Raw genomic sequence first — 19625 nt, 5'->3', positions numbered from 1 at the left:
GCGGCTGAACCAAGCTGCCTCTCAGAGTACCGACAGTGATGACAAGCCAGCCATCGCTGAGCCCGACGACATCAACGTATTGCAGCTGAGGAATCGCAAAGTCCTCAGAATGCCGGCTAACGCGAGACGCGGCGCTCTGCATTAACGTCCTCTCTAGCATAACCTTGTTCACCAAGCGTACAAACGACTCACATAAAAATGTTGTTGTCTTTGTTTATTGTCAAGAATAAAACAATCATGAACAAAACCATACAGCATTTGTGTTCTTTCAGGCAATGTAACAGCACACATGCACTCATTTCACACATCGGTCGGTATTATCTTGCACAGAATACGTTCAGAAACCATCTTCTTGTCCTTCTCCTTCTTGTAAAGGATGATCATCAGTCTCCTAAAAATGCTAATGAAATCATAAAACAAGGTCACACAGTGCCAGATGTAGTCCTTGTCCCCGTTCTCTGCTTTCTCGATAATGAGCTGAGTGTCAAAAAGGACAAAGCTGCACATGACGAGCAGTCCCAGGTATGTGTTCTCCTCAAACAGAAGCGTGGATCCGAAGAACACGTTCGTCAGATACGCCAGTAACAGGATAGAACAGCTGGACACAAGTGTGCCTCGGAGGAACAGGTGGCCCCTGTGTGTGTCATACAAGCAGCTGAGAGTGAAGCAGATGAAAATCACAGAGGTTCCCACGAAGGCGGTCGCGATGATATTCGCCTATAACCAGGCGTGCGACAAGATAGATGTAGACGTAGGAGCCGACAGCGGCCAGACACATACAAATTGCCAAGCTTGAGTACACTTTCTTCAAGTGCTCCTGGGTGGAGTGAGATATGTGGGAGAACTGGAAGAGAGCATCTGTCTTGCTGCGGTCAAACGCGTTCATGGTGAAACCAGAGACTGCGATCGGATGATACGTCCTATGAAAAAGCCGTCTCCTTTCTCTCTGTTACAAGCCGTTTCCTTTCTCTGCTTTATAGTTAATGAACATATTACATAGACGTTACACGTCCATAGAGCCTGCGCGAAAACGCAGTTATTTCAACTAGGCGGATCTCGGCCGCAGGCGGAAAGGCGTGGCTCGCGGGGTATGCCATTAGGGCCGTGTGCAACAGGGTAGTGCGTTTTAAAAACGCCCCCCTGAGGCCGTGTATTTTATTACAACGTTGAGAAAGCGTTGTCGTTGAGGCGCCTGTTTCCCTTAACCCTTGTGCGCCCGCCCGCCTGTTCTCGGGGCGTGGGGGCGTGGAGACCCCCGAGGGGCGTGTGTGTTATTATGATGATGATGATGATGTTGATGATGTTGATGTTGATGATGATGATGATGATGATGATAGTGATAGGGTGTGGTGGGGGGTCGCTAGGACCCCCTCGGGGCATATGTGTTATGATGATGATAGGGTGTGGTGGGGGGTCGCTAGGACCCCTTCGGGGCATATGTGTTATGATGATGATAGGGTGTGGTGGGGGTCGCTAGGACCCCTTCGGGGCATATGTGTTGTTATGACGACGATGATGATGATGATGATGATGATGATGATGATGATTAGGGTGGGTGGGGGTCGCTAGGACCCCCTCGGGGCGCTTGTGTTATTACAAAGTCGGCGGCGTCTGGGAAGCGGCGGTGCGTGAAGCGGCGCAGTTGGGACAGTACGTGACGGCGCAGTTGGTGCACACGTACACTCGGCACTCGTGGCACAGGATCTTGGTCTTGACGTCTTTGCTCCTGGGACACACGCGGCACCTTCGCCTCTTGACTGGAGAGGAGTCGTGCGGCGTAGCGGCGGTGGTGGAGGTGGTACGAGTAGTACGAGCAACAGCAGCATCAGCAGCAGTAGTAGTAGTAGCGGCATCAGCATGAGCATCATCAGCCTCAGTAGTAGTACCTCGGGCCGCGACTCGGCCTCCTCCTCCTCGCGCCAACGCCTTGGCTTCGATCATGGGGCGCGCGAGCGCTTTGCCCAGCCGCTCGAGGAAGAGCCTTCGTTTGTTGAGCTTGCCCGCCATCCAGTCGGGGTGAATTTCCCTCCAGAGCACGAACGCGTTGTATGCCGCCACGTCCACCATGTTGTGGAAAAGGGCCACGGGCCACCTGCAGGTCTTTCTCCTGCAGCTGTACGTGCTCACGACCTTGTCCAGGTTGTCGACACCTTGGTGCGGTTGTAATGCAGCACCAAGGGAGGTTTGCCGCCGCCGCCGAGACCCCCCCTCGGGGAGGGGATGGGAGGAGGGAATATGCGGGGGTCGCGAGAACCCCCCCCCCCCCCCCCCCCCGAGGGAACGGGAGACAAAGCAGAGAGAGAGAGAGAGAGAGAGAGAGAGAAAGAGAGAGAGAGAGAGAGAGAGAGAGAGAGAGAGGGAGACGGGCGGAGGGGAATCGAGAAACACGCCGGCGAAAGCCCAGCGTGTCGCGCGCCAAAATGATAAGAGCGTGGATGGCGGGTACTAAGCGTGTCGGGGTTTGGTTACAGAGGCGGTGTCCCAGCGCGCGCCGTACAAAGACAACAACGCTAGCTTTGGTGTATCGTTGTTGGGTTCTGCGCTTGCGCGTGTGCTCTCTGTCAAACTCGCGTCTCTCTTCTTTCTCTCTCGCCAATCAGGAAGGTGTCCGTTCAGACAGTACATGCCCAGCAAACCGGCCAGGTACGGGATCAAGATATGGGTGGTGTGCGACGCGCGTTCCAGCTACGCGTGGAAGATGCAAGTCTACACCGGCAAGCCCGACAAGCGCGGCCCTCCCGAGAAGCACCTGGCCACTCGAGTGGTCGTGGACCTCACCGAGGGACTGGCGCCGGGACGCAACGTCACGTGCGACAACTTTTTCACCTCGCGCGAGCTCGCCGACAGGCTCTTTCGCGAAAGAGGCCACACCGTGCTGGGCACTCTGCGATCGAACAGACCCGAGATCCCCAGAGAGCTGCGATGCGTCAAGGGCAGGGCCGTGGGCTCCGTGGAATCCGTAGTACTCGGCGGCTCTGCGGGACCGAGAAGAGGAGGAGGAGGAGGAGGAGGAGGAGGAGGAGGAGGAGGAAGGGGGCCAGACACGATCATCCTCTCCTACGTGGCCAAGAAGAACAAGAACGTGCTGCTCCTCACCACCGCTCCTCGCTACCACCACCACCACCACCACCGCAGCCGCTCCGGCCCCGAGCCCCGGCCTAGCCGCAGCAGCAGCAACAGCAACAGCAACAGCAACGGCGGCGGCGGCAAACCTCCCTTGGTGCTGCATTACAACCGCACCAAGGGAGGCGTCGACAACCTGGACAAGGTCGTGAGCACGTACAGCTGCAGGAGAAAGACCTGCAGGTGGCCCGTGGCCCTTTTCCACAACATGGTGGACGTGGCGGCATACAACGCGTTCGTGCTCTGGAGGGAAATTCACCCCGACTGGATGGCGGGCAAGCTCAACAAACGAAGGCTCTTCCTCGAGCGGCTGGGCAAAGCGCTCGCGTGCCCCATGATCGAAGCCAGGGCGTTGGCGCGAGGAGGAGGAGGAGGAGGAGGAGGCCGAGTCGCGGCCCGAGGTACTACTACTGAGGCTGATGATGCTGATGCTGATGCCGCTACTACTACTACTGCTGCTGATGCTGCTGTTGCTCGTACTACTCGTACCACCTCCACCACCGCCGCTACGCCGCACGACTCCTCTCCAGTCAAGAGGCGAAGGTGCCGCGTGTGTCCCAGGAGCAAAGACGTCAAGACCAAGATCCTGTGCCACGAGTGCCGAGTGTACGTGTGCACCAACTGCGCCGTCACGTACTGTCCCAACTGCGCCGCTTCACGCACCGCCGCTTCCCAGACGCCGCCGACTTTGTAATAACACAAGCGCCCCGAGGGGGTCCTAGCGACCCCCACCCACCCTAATCATCATCATCATCATCATCATCATCATCATCATCGTCATAACAACACATATGCCCCGAGGGGGTCCTAGCGACCCCCCACCACACCCTATCATCATCATAACACATATGCCCCGAAGGGGTCCTAGCGACCCCCCACCACACCCTATCATCATCATAACACATATGCCCCGAGGGGGTCCTAGCGACCCCCACCACACCCTATCATCATCATAACACATATGCCCCGAGGGGTCCTAGCGACCCCCACCACACCCTATCACTATCATCATCATCATCAACATCATCAACATCATCATCATCATAATAACACACACGCCCCTCGGGGGTCTCCACGCCCCCACGCCCCGAGAACAGGCGGGCGGGCGCACAAGGGTTAAGGGAAACAGGCGCCTCAACGACAACGCTTTCTCAACGTTGTAATAAAATACACGGCCTCAGGGGGGCGTTTTTAAAACGCACTACCCTGTTGCACACGGCCCTAATGGCATACCCCCGCGAGCCACGCCTTTCCGCCTGCGGCCGAGATCCGCCTAGTTGAAATAACTGCGTTTTCGCGCAGGCTCTATGGACGTGTAACGTCTATGTAATATGTTCATTAACTATAAAGCAGAGAAAGGAAACGGCTTGTAACAGAGAGAAAGGAGACGGCTTTTTCATAGGACGTATCATCCGATCGCAGTCTCTGGTTTCACCATGAACGCGTTTGACCGCAGCAAGACAGATGCTCTCTTCCAGTTCTCCCACATATCTCACTCCACCCAGGAGCACTTGAAGAAAGTGTACTCAAGCTTGGCAATTTGTATGTGTCTGGCCGCTGTCGGCTCCTACGTCTACATCTATCTTGTCGCACGCCTGGTTATAGGCGAATATCATCGCGACCGCCTTCGTGGGAACCTCTGTGATTTTCATCTGCTTCACTCTCAGCTGCTTGTATGACACACACAGGGGCCACCTGTTCCTCCGAGGCACACTTGTGTCCAGCTGTTCTATCCTGTTACTGGCGTATCTGACGAACGTGTTCTTCGGATCCACGCTTCTGTTTGAGGAGAACACATACCTGGGACTGCTCGTCATGTGCAGCTTTGTCCTTTTTGACACTCAGCTCATTATCGAGAAAGCAGAGAACGGGGACAAGGACTACATCTGGCACTGTGTGACCTTGTTTTATGATTTCATTAGCATTTTTAGGAGACTGATGATCATCCTTTACAAGAAGGAGAAGGACAAGAAGACGGTTTCTGAACGTATTCTGTGCAAGATAATACCGACCGATGTGTGAAATGAGTGCATGTGTGCTGTTACATTGCCTGAAAGAACACAAATGCTGTATGGTTTTGTTCATGATTGTTTTATTCTTGACAATAAACAAAGACAACAACATTTTTATGTGAGTCGTTTGTACGCTTGGTGAACAAGGTTATGCTAGAGAGGACGTTAATGCAGAGCGCCGCGTCTCGCGTTAGCCGGCATTCTGAGGACTTTGCGATTCCTCAGCTGCAATACGTTGATGTCGTCGGGCTCAGCGATGGCTGGCTTGTCATCACTGTCGGTACTCTGAGAGGCAGCTTGGTTCAGCCGCAATACGTTGGTGTCGTCGGCCTCGGCGATGACTCGTCCGTCTGCGGTGTCCGTGCTGTGGGAGGCAGTTTGATTCTCAGCATTGTCGGCCGCATCGGAGGCCATTAGCTCTGCGCTCAGAGCGTATAGACAGATGTAGCCCGTTACCTCCGTCATGATATTCCAGACTGGGTCGATGTCCACAACGCCTTCTCTCAAGATGCGAGCGGTCTCGCTGGGACACTTAGCAGTAGGCTCTACCTTGACTCGCACCGTGAAGTCTTGGTCCATTTCGAGGGTGAACCACATTTCGTAATCGTCTTCGGACAAGCCCGCATTGTCGTGGCCTTTGCATCTGGGATCACCCGAAGCCTCGTGTAACTTGTCAACAAACCTTGATATTGTCCTGGCGGTGACATACAAATCCTTGGCGTACTCGGCATGGTCAATGGGGCGTTCGTGCACGTAACGGAGCATAGCCAAACACCAGCCGTTGTTCCCCGTAGCACTCAGCGAGTGTCTATACAGACAAAAGTCAGACATCATGACCTTGAAAGTTACAGTAAACGGCTCGACCGTCTTGGCAAACTCTGCGAACGTGTCCAAGTAGACCTGGCGTTTTGCATTAGCAGTCGCTGACCAGTGCTCACCGTCCAAGAGCACTAGCTGTCCGGTCGGGTTCATCTCGGTGTATTCGTGTTATGCTGCTATCCTCTGCAAAACTCCTATGTCTGCCTGACGGTGCGACTTGTTCGAATGCCGGTGAACGTAGAACCAGGGGTTCGGTTTTATGTATTCAGTTTAACCACGGGTGGGGGTTTAGCCGAGATTACAGAGGTGTAAGTGGTTCAATGTTGTTGTGAAACACACAGTCGTAGACACATTTGGTTGCGCATAAGGTTGTGTACACAGTTTTATTTCAGCGAGCGTCCACATCACAAAACAGACGTCATTACACATAAGAGTTGCCACAGACACAGTGAACCGTCAGCGCACACATCGCGATATGATGCCTTTTGCCTTTGTAGATATGGTATGGATACAACACAAGGGAACGTACAACTCAACACAGCTCGTAGTTCATTTCATCGGCCTCGGGTATGTACCATTGACCCGGTACAGGAGTTGTAGGGGTAGGTGGGGGTGGTTTACGGATCGGCTGTGCGTGCAGGCACTCCAACTTGCGACTCTCGTTTCTGTTTATGCTACAAAAACAAACGGCGAGAAGGAACGCTGTCAGATATGAATGGTCCATGAGATAAGCATTCTACCAATATGTATTTTGCACGTCGGACAGACTCGCGCGAGGTTGAGCATGTGCACCTAACTCACCTTTCCCAGCACGATAATATCCGCTTGCCTCTAACCCCCTCAGTGGACATGCACAACAGCTGGGTAGAATTGTCAGGGTTTATCCTGGTGACCCTGAGGCAAGAAACGTATAGTATCTTAAATCACAGTTTTGCAGATCAAGCTCCAACTGTAAGATGTGGAAACACGCACTTGGAAACTTACACCAACTCCTCTCTATCACAAGTTGCCCGCTGTGGGAAGACTTGGAAATCCGACAGTCTGCCTTTGACTGCCTGGGTCCTGGGGCAAGCGCAGCGTCCCGGCGTAAATGCAGCTACAGGGAAGTGTATGGTTGCAGTGAGGTTAGCGTAATAGCGTAATAAAACAGACACCCTCCTAGACTGTACTAAGCAACAAATGTAGAATAAGTAACAATGTCACTTATGGTTGAACATTACATTCTGTTAAATTTACTAACCCTGATACAGGTCCATGTAAGCCAGAGCAACAACAAACGTCAAACCCGCACATCGCCACTGTAGGGCCATTGCTCCTTGTGGCGAAAATCAGACAATGAGCATATAAAGCGCCCTGTTTACATGTCAGGACTTGCCCATACTCACATATAGTATGGTTAATACCATCTGTCAATGAGATATATTCTAGGTAATTATTGTCCAGTTTTACTGGTTTGTGCTGCATACAGTCAGAGGTCAGTGACCATCTGCAACATAGACACCGGTACCACGGTCAGGATTGTGCACTGTGTACTAGCGTGACAACGAAGGCATGTGCGATCGGTTGTGTTCGTGTGCATGGAGACACAAACAATCTCTGGTCATTGCCAAGTGTTTAATTTCAAACAGTTACACAGTATATCGTACAACGTGCATTGACAGGAGCATGTTTTATTTTCATTTAGTAGCACAACCACAATGTTGGTAACTTTTGTCACAAAGCATGACATCTTCTTGATACGAATGAAATGTTATCACGCCTGTATGAACTCCTTGGGTGGTTTGATATCGACGTATCATAGTTGCACATTAGATGGAGATTGTGCCCTCGTCTGCTTGTGCGTAGTTGAACAGCACCGCAACGTGACACTGTGTAGTACCCAGAAGGTCTCCGGTGGAAAAGTCCGCCGTGCACTCCAGACCTTGCTGTGTAGACTTCATCGTGCACCGACGACGTTCGGTCCCGCATGTGACCTGCAGTCTCGAACGAGTGTCCTGTGCGGGTGGAAAGCATCGATACACACAGTGGATTCCACTCCGGTCATCCCTGTTACATTGGAAACGTACAGGGTGTGTACAGGCCGCAGACCGAGACAGAACCCTGCTCCACTCGCTCCATAGTATGCCTGCGGTGTTCTGTTGCTGTCGGACGCGTGCTCTAATGGTGTAGTTTGAGGTCACAAGATCTTGGATGTGAGCTACACAAAGCTTGCCATTCTCACATTGGATGGTATGCACCTGGCTCGGCTCATCGGCACCTGTGACGGTCCATTCAATCTCTGCAGTGTATTCCGCAGTCCAAATCGTGGAAAATGTACTCAAAGTCACTTCGTCGAAACTCACGGACAGAGTGGGGCTCGCCATCTTTACTCCACATTGAGGATTGACCTGGCTGTTTGATTCGCGTATGCCACCTATATTAAGATGTACCATGCAATTATGCTGTAACGCATCAGGGCTCGTGAGTTGCACATCACACTTCACAGCCCCATAACGCCAGCTACTACTACTCCATTGGGTCCCATCGTCTTTGTCGTATTCAGGTATACATACGTGCTCTTCGGTTCCGCATATAACCTCCGATAGCACTCTAGCCTGTGGCTTGTAGTACAGATGGTCTTCGGCGTACCGGTGTATCACTGTCAGCCGCCTGCTACCGTCCGTGATCAGATGAGACAACACAGGAGGCCTGCAGTCTAGTGGTGGACACGGAGATTTCCACGCGGGCTGAGCCAACACAGGTCCCATTAGGACAAGGCCAAGAGTAGCAATCGCAGTAAACCAACGCATTGTATTGACAGTCGGTCGTGTGTGTGTGTGTAAGTTGGTGTAAAGACAAGGCTTATATCCTCGAAGGGTGTAGTACAGCAGAGGAGTATCCACCGACCTGCATCGCAAAGCCGGCCGACCTGCAGCGCAAAGCCGGCCGACCTGCAGCGCAAAGCCGGCCGACCCGGAGCAGCAGCTTGTTAACAGGACAGCAGAGTTGCGCTGTGTCTACAGTCATGTCCTTGGCAAATAAGCACATCGTGGCTGGTATTGTACGCCCCACGACCCCGGACTCCAAGCGGGCATTACCCCGGGCCGCGTACATGAAGCGTTTCCATGTAAGCAAATGGAAATGCGGACAGTATGATAGAACCAAGACGCTGGCGGTGGTGCACGCATTGGTGTCCGAACGGAAGCTATTTGCCTACTGTGAAAAAATACAAAAAACCTTCCTCTCCTGGTTACCACCGTATAACAAGACGTTGTGTTCAAAGTTATCGCTTCAAGACATTCTAGACTGCGAACTTCATCGCGGGGCCGCTTACTTTATCAACACCGTAGACTTCACCGGCCCCGATCCAAGAGACACGGATTACGCCGAAAGGTCTTCCACTGAGCCTACATTCGGCTTACAGATCCAAAGCTACAATGCAACCGTGCCCACTGGACGTCCTAACTCGTGGGAGACCACGCGTACACCTCTCATGGACGATTACACCCGATGTGAAATGGGACTACCTCCCCGGCGGGGGTCTTCTGCTACAGTGCCCGCCGCGGTACAAAGACCTGAGCCTGGGAGCTACAGGGCGGACGGACCGTCCGTGCCGCAGGAGGTAATCGACGTGGACGGACCGTCCGTGTTGCAAGCAACAATCGACGCATCTTTCAATGAACCGCAACCGTCAGCGTCCTCTACGCCACCTGTGTCAATCGGAAGAGCTACAGATCTGTACACGTGTCCCTGTTGTTACGAATGGACACACATGTGTGTGTTTAACTGTGGACACATTGCATGTGAGAATTGCATCCTGAAAAGCGTGACAGTGTCAGGGATGCGAAGGTGTTTCTACTGTAAAATCCGGTGGACGTGGTATCGGTTCGTCCGTATGAGTAGTGTGTCACAGGATGTCTGTTCGGATTGTGCTAAGGCTAAGATGCACATCAAGCCTTGCGGTCACGCTAGCTGCGAATGTCCTAATCCTGTGTGTTCAGAATGTGCACGCGGAGAAACGGTCAGGTTGTATCTTTCAGTGTAACATGTGTCACGCATAGACATAGTCTCGCGCACCTGTATTCTACTACGTTTTAGCGAGAGAATAGGCATGTGTTTGTTTGCGATGTGATGTTTGTTCGTGTATGTGTTGACATTGTAATCACCGTTTGTCCAATAAAACAGAATTCAAGCTGATACGTGGTAACCCCTTTGTGTTTGTTTTTGTATCATCAGCTATGTATGAGTACGTGTGCCGTGTAACACCAAACTGTTCACACACTCGGTTTATAGTACGTACAAGACAAACTTTATTTGATTCATGCACCACTTTGGGGCAGTAACAACACTTTGCGTGGCCACATTGATAACAATAAAGAAGTTCAGTCAAACACAACAATAAAGAAGTTCAGTCAAACACAACCACCGTTCTGACTCCACAGCTCTCCTGATCGGCGCGAGTACCAACATACACCCACACAGGTCCGCTAAAGTGAACCGTGCCTGCTGCCGTTATGAACACTGATGCGTCTCCTCTGGATATCGTCATCCCCCAAGGACCGATTGACCGGTGTGTCCCGCCCTGCGCGTCTCCACATTAGCTGGAGGTCGGAACCGTTGTTCGCTCTCAGGGTTAAGGGAATACCAGAACTTGTTATATTGATATTGTATATCCGGGGTGATGGGACGTATGTAAAAGTCCACTGCCATGGAGCCGTTTACCTCAATCTTCAGCCCAGGCTGGGGTTCCAGTTTCGTGTACCCAGGTCTTTCCATCACCTCGGGTTCTCCCACCGCCGATCTGCCGTTTGGTTCTATGAAGTTAGAGGCGATAATGCATACGCCGTGGTCGCGCTGATCGGGGTCCTCGCCGGGAGCGTAGACGACACAGGAGCGTTCGTCTTTCTTAAGGTGCACTCGCAGTTCATCACGTTCAGCTGGGCCTTTGACAAGTGACTCCAGGTTGTCAGCTACCGCAACGTTGCCTTTTGCCGTAATGTGGTACGTGTCTCCCAAACGCACACTCCCGCTGCATGTGGACACTACAATGTCAGTCGGCAATGAGGTGAGGTCACGCCCGAGTGAACATGGGTAGGCTTCCGATTTACAGAGGTTGGGGTGGATTCCAATGTTCACGGGTCCCTTGACGCTAATGTTATCGTATGTTGGAGTGTTACACCCCGTACCTCTCGGGCATGTTTTAACGAGGAATGCATTACCATAGTGTCTCTGTACAGGTACCGCGACCTTACTGTCCATGGTTTCCAGATAATAACAGCACTCACACAGATGAGCTGCATAACATTCCAAATAACTGGCTTTATTCTTCATCGTCAAAACGCCTGTGGTTTGGCGAGGTCCGACCTGCAGGTCGGCGAGGACCGACCCGTGGGTCGGCGAGGACCGTGCTGTGGGTCGGCTATGACCGACCTGTGAGTCGGCGAGGACCGTGCTGTGAGTCGGCGAGGGCCGACCCACAGTCAGTGAGGACCGTGCTGTGAGTCGGCGAGGACCGAATTGCCTCTGATCTGCGCGAGTGTTGTTCACAAGACAATGTATATTGTTCCAAGACACTAACATGAATTAAGGTACACACGAGTACAGTAAATTAAGACGTGGGCCTCTGTGAAATGAAAATTAAGCCCAAGGTCCCAGGTATGTCGATTTCTATAGAACCCAAACCAATCCGAGGCACAGTAATAGCGTCAGGTTCCCTAATGTATATATAGCAGCTTCGTTGGTGTCCACGGCGAAGTTGGTAGTATCCGCAGCTGTTGGTTGCACCGAGACCTTACGTGTAATAGTCAGGGTAATCTTGGTCTGGAAGTCGACTTTTGGTATATGACAGTCGTACGGACCCGCATCGTGTAAGCGTAGTCGTGTTATCAGAATAGACAGGTTTCCGTGCTTGTATTCGTCTTTGAAACTCACTACCCGGCCCCTGAACTTAGGGTCTATCTTATCAGGGCTCCTGTTAACGATATCCAACACGACCCTATCGTCTTTATCCCTCCAGAAAGCAGTGAGCGGTTGAGTCAGCACACCCCCGCGGTAGATGCAAGGCAACAGCACCTGACCATCCTCGTCAGCCAGGTATCGGTTTGCAGTCGACAGAGTGGCAGTGTCCGAAAGAAGCACGAAGAGCAGCATCAAGCCCAACATCACGGCTCGAACGATCGGAGGTCCTCACTATTAGACTGCCAGCAACACACTAAAACGGATTTCAGTATCTCAGCGTTGTAAGCAGGACACGGTCTCCAAGTGCTAGTTGTTTGGTCGGCGGCTAGGCTGAGTCACACGCCGTGCTTGGCGAAAGTGGTGCGACTATGGCAATCGCGACTGTACATCAACTGGAAAGGGAAATCCCAGGCCTGGAGTCTCAAACGCAACCCTTTGTGTCACAACCAACATTCGCCCCAACATTGTTCACCTGGGACCCTTTGTGTCACAACCAACGTTCGCCCCAACATTGTTCGCCTGCGGATTGCACAAAGACACGTTTGGCCTCGGGTCGGACGAACAAGGGTTGTCCACACAGGAGATTTTGAGAAACGGGCGGGAGAGCGCGCGTATGCTGCCAATGCGCCACATGCGCCTCGTGTTCAAATAATACAAGGAGAAGCCGTTGTGGTAACGCACACGGACAATAACCAGTGGCACAACAGTCCATCGGAGGAGCAGATACTGGCGGACAGTACCATAATGACACCGATGCCCCACAGCCACGACACGTACAAATGTAACGACTGTGATGTGATTCTCGCAGGATACAAGAGCGGCACGATGAACGTGGAAGAGCACATATGGAAGGGGTCCGCTCGGTGTCGATACATTAAAGCTAAATTCAAAGGCCGAGAGAACCACTTGATCGCCTTGCACGGAAACGTGCGATTCAACAAGGGCCTCGTGGCACTGCCGCAATATCTCCTGTGCTCAAACCAGGGCTATGTCACCGTTGCCGGTCGCAGACACTGTGTAATATGTTCGATGGCCGAAACGACCAAGTATACCTTTGGGAACGGACATTATTTAAATTGCAGCACCGTGGCCGACATGATGACCCGAAAGGCTAAAACCTTAGCTCTCGATACACCCGGCAGCAACGACGGACCCGTGTTCCGCCACGTGCGAACTGGGGAATTTAAACCCACGCGTGAATCCGCGACCTGGACGGACCTCGCGTTCCAGGCGGACCCTGCCAATATGCATCACGTATCGGGCACCGTGGAAGAGCGCAACTGCGATGCATGCGGCATACGAGTAAAGGACTTTGTTGAAAACGACACACTGCTAGGCGAGCACATCTACCATGTGTACAACCGGGGATGTCTTTGTCCTTACATCGAGGATAGATTCCAAGGGAAGCAGGCCAACCTACGTCTCATTCTAGGCTACGAGCGTTACAGGAGAGGCCAGATCGCGTTCCCTGAGGCACTGGCGAAGAACAGCTACGGTTTTGTAGAAATCAACCGTCGCTATCGATGTGTCATTTGCGGAGCGTCCGCTGACTACGGGACGCACTACACCTCGAAGCAACAACACAGGATTAATTGCAATGAGATCAAGGATTGTGTCTTGATGAAGCTGCGCTATTGCACATTTACCATGTAGAGCTAAATCAATTATTGTGTATTTTGTATATCTGTGATTAAAATTAACTTGTTCTATATCCACTTTCGTGTGTGCTCCTGTGTGTTCATGAACTCTGTTCAGTCGACGACTTTGTGGGCATGAAAGGCAGTGTAAACGTAACAAGCCAAACACGATGGTATTACACGTAGGTGGTGGGTAGCACAAGGAAAGAACAACAGCGTGGCAGAATCTTTACAATTCCTTTTATTTCAGATACACAAAACACATTTATAATCATAAATGTAGGTGCACAGTGATGTAGCTACTGCAGGATTCTGATTTAACTGCACAATAACTGTGAGAACACTGCAAATATGCATTGATATAAGGTTACACACACGCACACCACCAGCAGCAATTAAAATGCAATAAACACTGGACTGTTGTCGTGTAGTCGACCCTCCAAGTCGTAGCTTTGCGCGTAAACCAGAGGACCGATCTGAGGTACGTCAGACGCGGGGCTTTCTAGGCACTCTTCGGCACCGTAGACCCTCTGTGCGCATTCCGATAGTGTGTACATAGGCAGTTCAAGCCATGTCGGATCGTTGGGATTGACTATAGCGGCTCTGTAGTTCACACTCAGGAGTCCTTTGGTCCCCACTAGATTCCCGGCAATGTAGAAGTGACCAGAATCCCTAGTAGCAGACGTGAGGTAAAAGCCTGTCATGTTACCGAGACGCTCCTTGTCTGTCTCGGTCGACTTGCTTGCGATGCTGCACGCCGCGGCCAGCGTGAGAACCGGACACAGTCTAGGTTCCATGGTAGACGATCGTCCGTGTTCGTTAGATCTGTACTTGTAGACGTCACCATCTATTGTGATCTCTGAGGACGCCAGATCGTTTGCGCTGTAGCTTACGGTTTTGCGAGTGCCACGCATTGCATCCGCGGCTTGTGCGTCAGCCGGGGTAGGTGTGGCAACTTCGTCGACGTACAGCGTGTCCACTATCAATTTGTCGCCCTCGGCCCAAGCGTACCATGACAAGCGAGACTCCTGCGATCCGTTATTAGCTGTAAATGCGTTATTGAACGCAAAGTCCATGTCAAAGTAAAGCTCCGGACACTCACCGCCTACATTCATGTCACCGCCGTACCAACCCGACTCTAGTTTGACAGACCCAGAGTACACCCCGGTGCACTGTATTGTTTTAGCTAAACCCAGCCCGCCTAGACTGTCAAGTGTCGGCTCTGCTGTAAAGGGGGTTGCCACGATGGGTCTCGGTGATGGCGCAGGGTTATGAGGGACCTTTATGTTTTTTGGTTCTACGATAAGGGCTCCGACTTGCCATTGTCGCTCACTCGCGCCCTGCGGTAGCGGGCCGTTGCATGTGGTAGTCAGAGTTTCTCTGTCAAACACACAGGGGAAAGTCTCAGCCCAATCGGCCTCGTTGTATTCTCCACAGTCATCGGTTGTCATGTGCACAAAGCTGTTGTCTGTGGCGTAGTCCCCAACAACCAAGGCTCTCATTGTCCATCTACAGCTTCTGCGACGCGAATGCTTTTTCTGGCCAGGTACATGTTTCGGTCGACCACCCCTGCGCAGCTCCGGTGAACCGATAGTGACCTTACGCACACTTGGGTGCTTTTGCAGAGTCTCGACTAGGGCATCTCGTAAGGGGCCCTGGATCGCTACACTTGCATATGCCGCTGAAAGGGCGATGCTCACAACTGCCACTGCAAATCCAGCATGTACCATTGTTGGTTGCTTGCTTCAAAAAGGAAGACAGACCTGTGATTCCAGCTAGCGTGAGCCGAAATATATAAGCACGCAGCCTACTAAATTTTGAGCCCAGGTCGGCCTACTGTTGGCTGCAGGTCGGCCGGCTTTGCGCTGCAGGTCGGCCGGCTTTGCGCTGCAGGTCGGCCGGACTTGCGCTGCAGGTCGGCCGGCTTTGCGCTGCAGGTCGGCCGGACTTGCGCTGCAGGTCGGCCGGCTTTGCGCTGCAGGTCGGCCGGCTTTGCGCTGCAGGCCTGTGAGCTTTGCATGTGTGTGTATATCGCACTTCATTGTAGGCAACACGTAAAGTATTTCAGCTACAATGATCTCCCAATTAATCCTGGCTACACTAGCTGTTTTTGCTAAAGCCACTAGCGAGCACTCCCTCATGTATACGTATACATACATGAGCCACCCACCCGAAGGAGCATACGACTTTTCCTCTGGCAGGTTTCTAGACGGCCGTTTGATTGCATCTTACAACAGTGACACAAAGGTAAACCGGCCCGAGGTCGACTGGATTCGAGACATAGAATTTATGTGGAACAGGTGCACCTCACCAAGAGAAAGGAGGCATCAATGGTTCGAAGTGAACACTGACATTTTAGTTCAGAAGACGAACCTATCATCCAGTGACAATCATGTATTACAATGGATCCATGGGTGTAAAGCATCGAAAGACAACCGCGGTCTGTGGCACTTTGAGGAAGGCGTAGATTTGTACATGTTCAACGGCCTGGAGTTTCTTGAACTTGACTCTAAATCACGTCGCTTTGTGGGTTGGATGCCGGCGGTGTGGGAACTGTGGCAGCACGTAAATGGAATTTGGATTATGCTATGTTTGCCATCACCTCCACCTTCTTTCGGGGGCGATGTATGAGAAATCTAATGGAAATGAAATCGGCTGAAGATGCACTTGCGTCTAGATATACACAACACCAGCCGGTTGCATGTACTACAGTTGTGACCCGTGCGCCTACTGTGTGTCTGGCATCTGGACTGTATTACCCTGGCGAACAGCACATTCCCCCCCGATCGCCGTTGCAATGAACAACAGTGACACACAGTGTTGCGAGTACAATTTACCGATGGACAGAGAGTACACACTGCTGGCAGTCTGCTCTGTTTCAGTGTGAGGCAAATGTAAAATGTAATCGTTGTCACATATCAATGGGCCCAAGCGGCTATCTAACACCATGTATGTCAAAACAGATCGCAGAATAAAACTCAAAAGAACACGACTCCTTTGTGTATTATTGTGTGTGTGTGTGTGTGTGTGTGTGTGTGTGTGTGTGTGTTTATTTGACGTAACGACCAGTCGGTTATGCAGCATATTGTACAACATGAATTCACAGGTTCATTTCCACAACGCATGGTGTGGTGGTAGAACTGCACATAACTAACTACACGTACTACGACAGTGTACGATGATCTGTACTGTTTACGCATTAGGGCAAAGCCATAGTAGTTTGTGCGCACAGACTATATGTACAACAGAATAGAGCGACATGGCCGTAAAGTCGCTTTGTAGTCTACTGAAAAAACCCGGTGTTCAGCACGCAACGTCAAACAACGCCCAAGTCATGAGAACTCCTCAAGACGACTGGCACGACGACGTGATATGTCCGACCGTGAGTTTACACGGCAGTTGTAACAACTTGGCTATGGGAACCATCCATTTCAAGCACGTCGCGTCCCAGATCATGGACGGTGTTTCCTCGGGGCCGAAGGTTGGAGACGTGTGTGTGAGGTTCATGCCGGTCACACCCGGGGATGGGCAGCACTGTGGTATCGTGGACCTGTACAACAGTAACGTCGCGGAACCCAGCAGCGTGATGGCAAAAAGGTTGATGTGCGGGTACGTCGGTATGGAAGAGCTGTACATTCCTGCTATGCCAATACACTTTCTGGTGTCAGAATGGAACAAATCGTTGAGTCGCTTCCACGAAATGATCAGATGCGACGACGCTTCCCGCTCAGCTCGCTCTCTCGAGATCCGCAGAGCTGCGGTGATGCGTAACGTGATGAACATGGCATACAAAAATGTTCCGGTGTCAAGCGAACACCTTTGGTTTGCAATACACTGTATCGTAGCTAGGCCGCATCTGGTGAAAGAGGTGCTACAGCTGGTAGGTTCGATCGGATCCGTCCTCGGCGATATGTGTCACACGGGCGAGGTTCAGGCTACGACCGTGCCCCGGGACAAGGGCGCTCCGTCAGCTATAAAATTGTACCTGGTGGCCAAATCGTCTTCTTCGGGGAAGCGCATTCTTCTAGAAGACCACGCGGGTGTCACCCTCACTCTCGTGTGGGCCGTAGACGAGGACGAACTCCTTTGCGATTACCTTCGGAATAGCGGACGATGCTACTACGTGCACATCGGGACCGAACACGGCCATACCTTCCGATGCAACGGATCTTGCGTGTGGCGTTACTCAGATCACGTCGGATTCCAGACGATGGTCGCTGTAGCTGATACTGCGGTATCTGGCTACCAGGACTCTGAGTTATCCGGCTCTGAGTTATCCGGCAACACAGCAGATTCCGCTAGACTCTTAAGGCGTGCCTGTTGACTGTCGTCAACGCGGTATTAATTCACGGTGATAACACCCCAAAAACGTACATTGCGAGAACAACCATGCTTCCCAGAGCGCATTTGCCCGATCGGGAGTTAGTGCTATCTGTCATACTGAATAAAAACATGACGACGTCGGCCATTCACCCGTTACCCCTCCTGTGGTATGTTGACAAATAGCACGAACGAACAGTCCGCTTTTGGAAGCTGAAGTTGTACATGGTCTTACGGTTACTTTCAACATGTCTTATTCTTATCACTATAGTGGCCCACACTCTGCGTTTGTACAGTTGGAGTTGCTGAGCGGCGTAGCGGCGATCTGGTCGCTATCGGTGTGCACAACTCTGATTTGGGGTTTGTACATCGGTGCCACGTGCGCCTCGAGACGAAACGACTACGACCACAGTAAAGGCCGCTGCATCCTGACTTCGGCGTATCTAAAAATCTTCGTTTGCACTATGCTTTCAATTGCTCATGGCCTACATGTGCAGTGTATGTATTGGAAGACCTGCCACGAAGGCAATTACTCCGCCGACGCGCGGAGTCACACCTGTACGTGTGGACATCGGCGTGTTTGTGTGGATTAACGCAGTTGGATTCGTCCGGCTGTTTAGGCACATATAACGAGCGTTACGCACAGAAACGGCAAGAGAACACCATAATGGGAGTTAAGGTAAAAATGCAAATGTGCGCCATCGGATTATGTAGCACGCATGCCTTGTGGACATTGGCAACCGCTCCAGCGTTGGACGACTGGTACTACGGATATAGGATACTATTTCTTCTAGCAGAACTGAAAGCCATGTGGTCCTATTGCACCGTGGAACTTAAGATGCTAAGCGAGACGATCAGGCAATTGCAATACTCTGCCGTAGCGACAACGGGTAACGCAGAGGTTTTAGCACTTTGCAGAGAAGATCGTGCATTGCACACCACTTTCGACGACCGACGTGAGCACAATGTATTCCGTAGACAAAAGGAGATGCCGATAATAAGTCGAGACGAGTACAATCCGGCCCCTGTCGGTTGGTCTATCCTATCGCTGCTCCTACTGCTCTACAATACGGCTCATCTGGCGTTTAATCCAGTGACAGATTCATCTGCCCTGTTGTTCGGCATTCCAGCAATTGCGAGTACGTGGTGATCATCAGATTCACGCAGATAGTACTACTACAATGAAACTGCCTGGATACGGTGTAATCTGAAGCCTGTGCTCACAAGGAATGCGGAGTCGCTCTTGGATTTGGATTTCACCACATTAACTCTGCGGGCCCCTGGTATGAGTGTCGAGTACTTTCTGCACGTACGTGCTTACAGATCACCCGGCACCATGGCCGGTGGCATTCAAAGGTACAAGGAGCCGCTGTTTGATTTCATAGCATTAACTCTGCGTGCCCTGGTATTGGCAAATGCTATACTGTGGTTCGGTAAGTGCTATCTGTACGTACGTACGTTCAGAGCGACACCAGCATCATGACCGGTGACACACAGAAAGGCAGATGGCACCTGGGCATCGCATCCTCCTACCACAACTGCGGCGCATTCACCGGACTACGATGCAGGCCCACCGTATTGGACGACAACGACGAAACCGTACCCTGGGACCTAAATCCCTATTCTGAGACCCCGAAAGACAAGTGCGATTACACCGCAGGGTTTCGCGACGCAACCGCTGACATCTCGATGGTTACAAGCGTTACATACAGAGGACACAAAAGGCCATCGAGGGGATCTGCAGAGCAGTAGCAGCAGCACGGAACCCCCAGAGGAT

The 19625-nt window shown here is 51.9% G+C and overlaps 2 pseudogenes; one reads left to right on the top strand and one right to left on the bottom strand.

The window, feature by feature from the left end:
• Nucleotides 1-300: 300 nt before the first annotated feature.
• Nucleotides 301-886, bottom strand: LOC109197910 (bax inhibitor 1 pseudogene; annotated as a pseudogene).
• A 3673-nt stretch (nt 887-4559) lies between these two features.
• On the top strand, nt 4560-5145 carry LOC109197909 (bax inhibitor 1 pseudogene; annotated as a pseudogene).
• The last annotated feature ends 14480 nt before the right edge of the window (nt 5146-19625 follow it).

This window comes from Oreochromis niloticus, unplaced genomic scaffold (assembly GCF_001858045.2).
Source record: "Oreochromis niloticus isolate F11D_XX unplaced genomic scaffold, O_niloticus_UMD_NMBU tig00001642_pilon, whole genome shotgun sequence".
In the NCBI taxonomy this organism is placed as follows: Eukaryota; Metazoa; Chordata; class Actinopteri; order Cichliformes; family Cichlidae; genus Oreochromis; species Oreochromis niloticus.
This window is presented reverse-complemented; position numbering and strand designations above follow the sequence as displayed.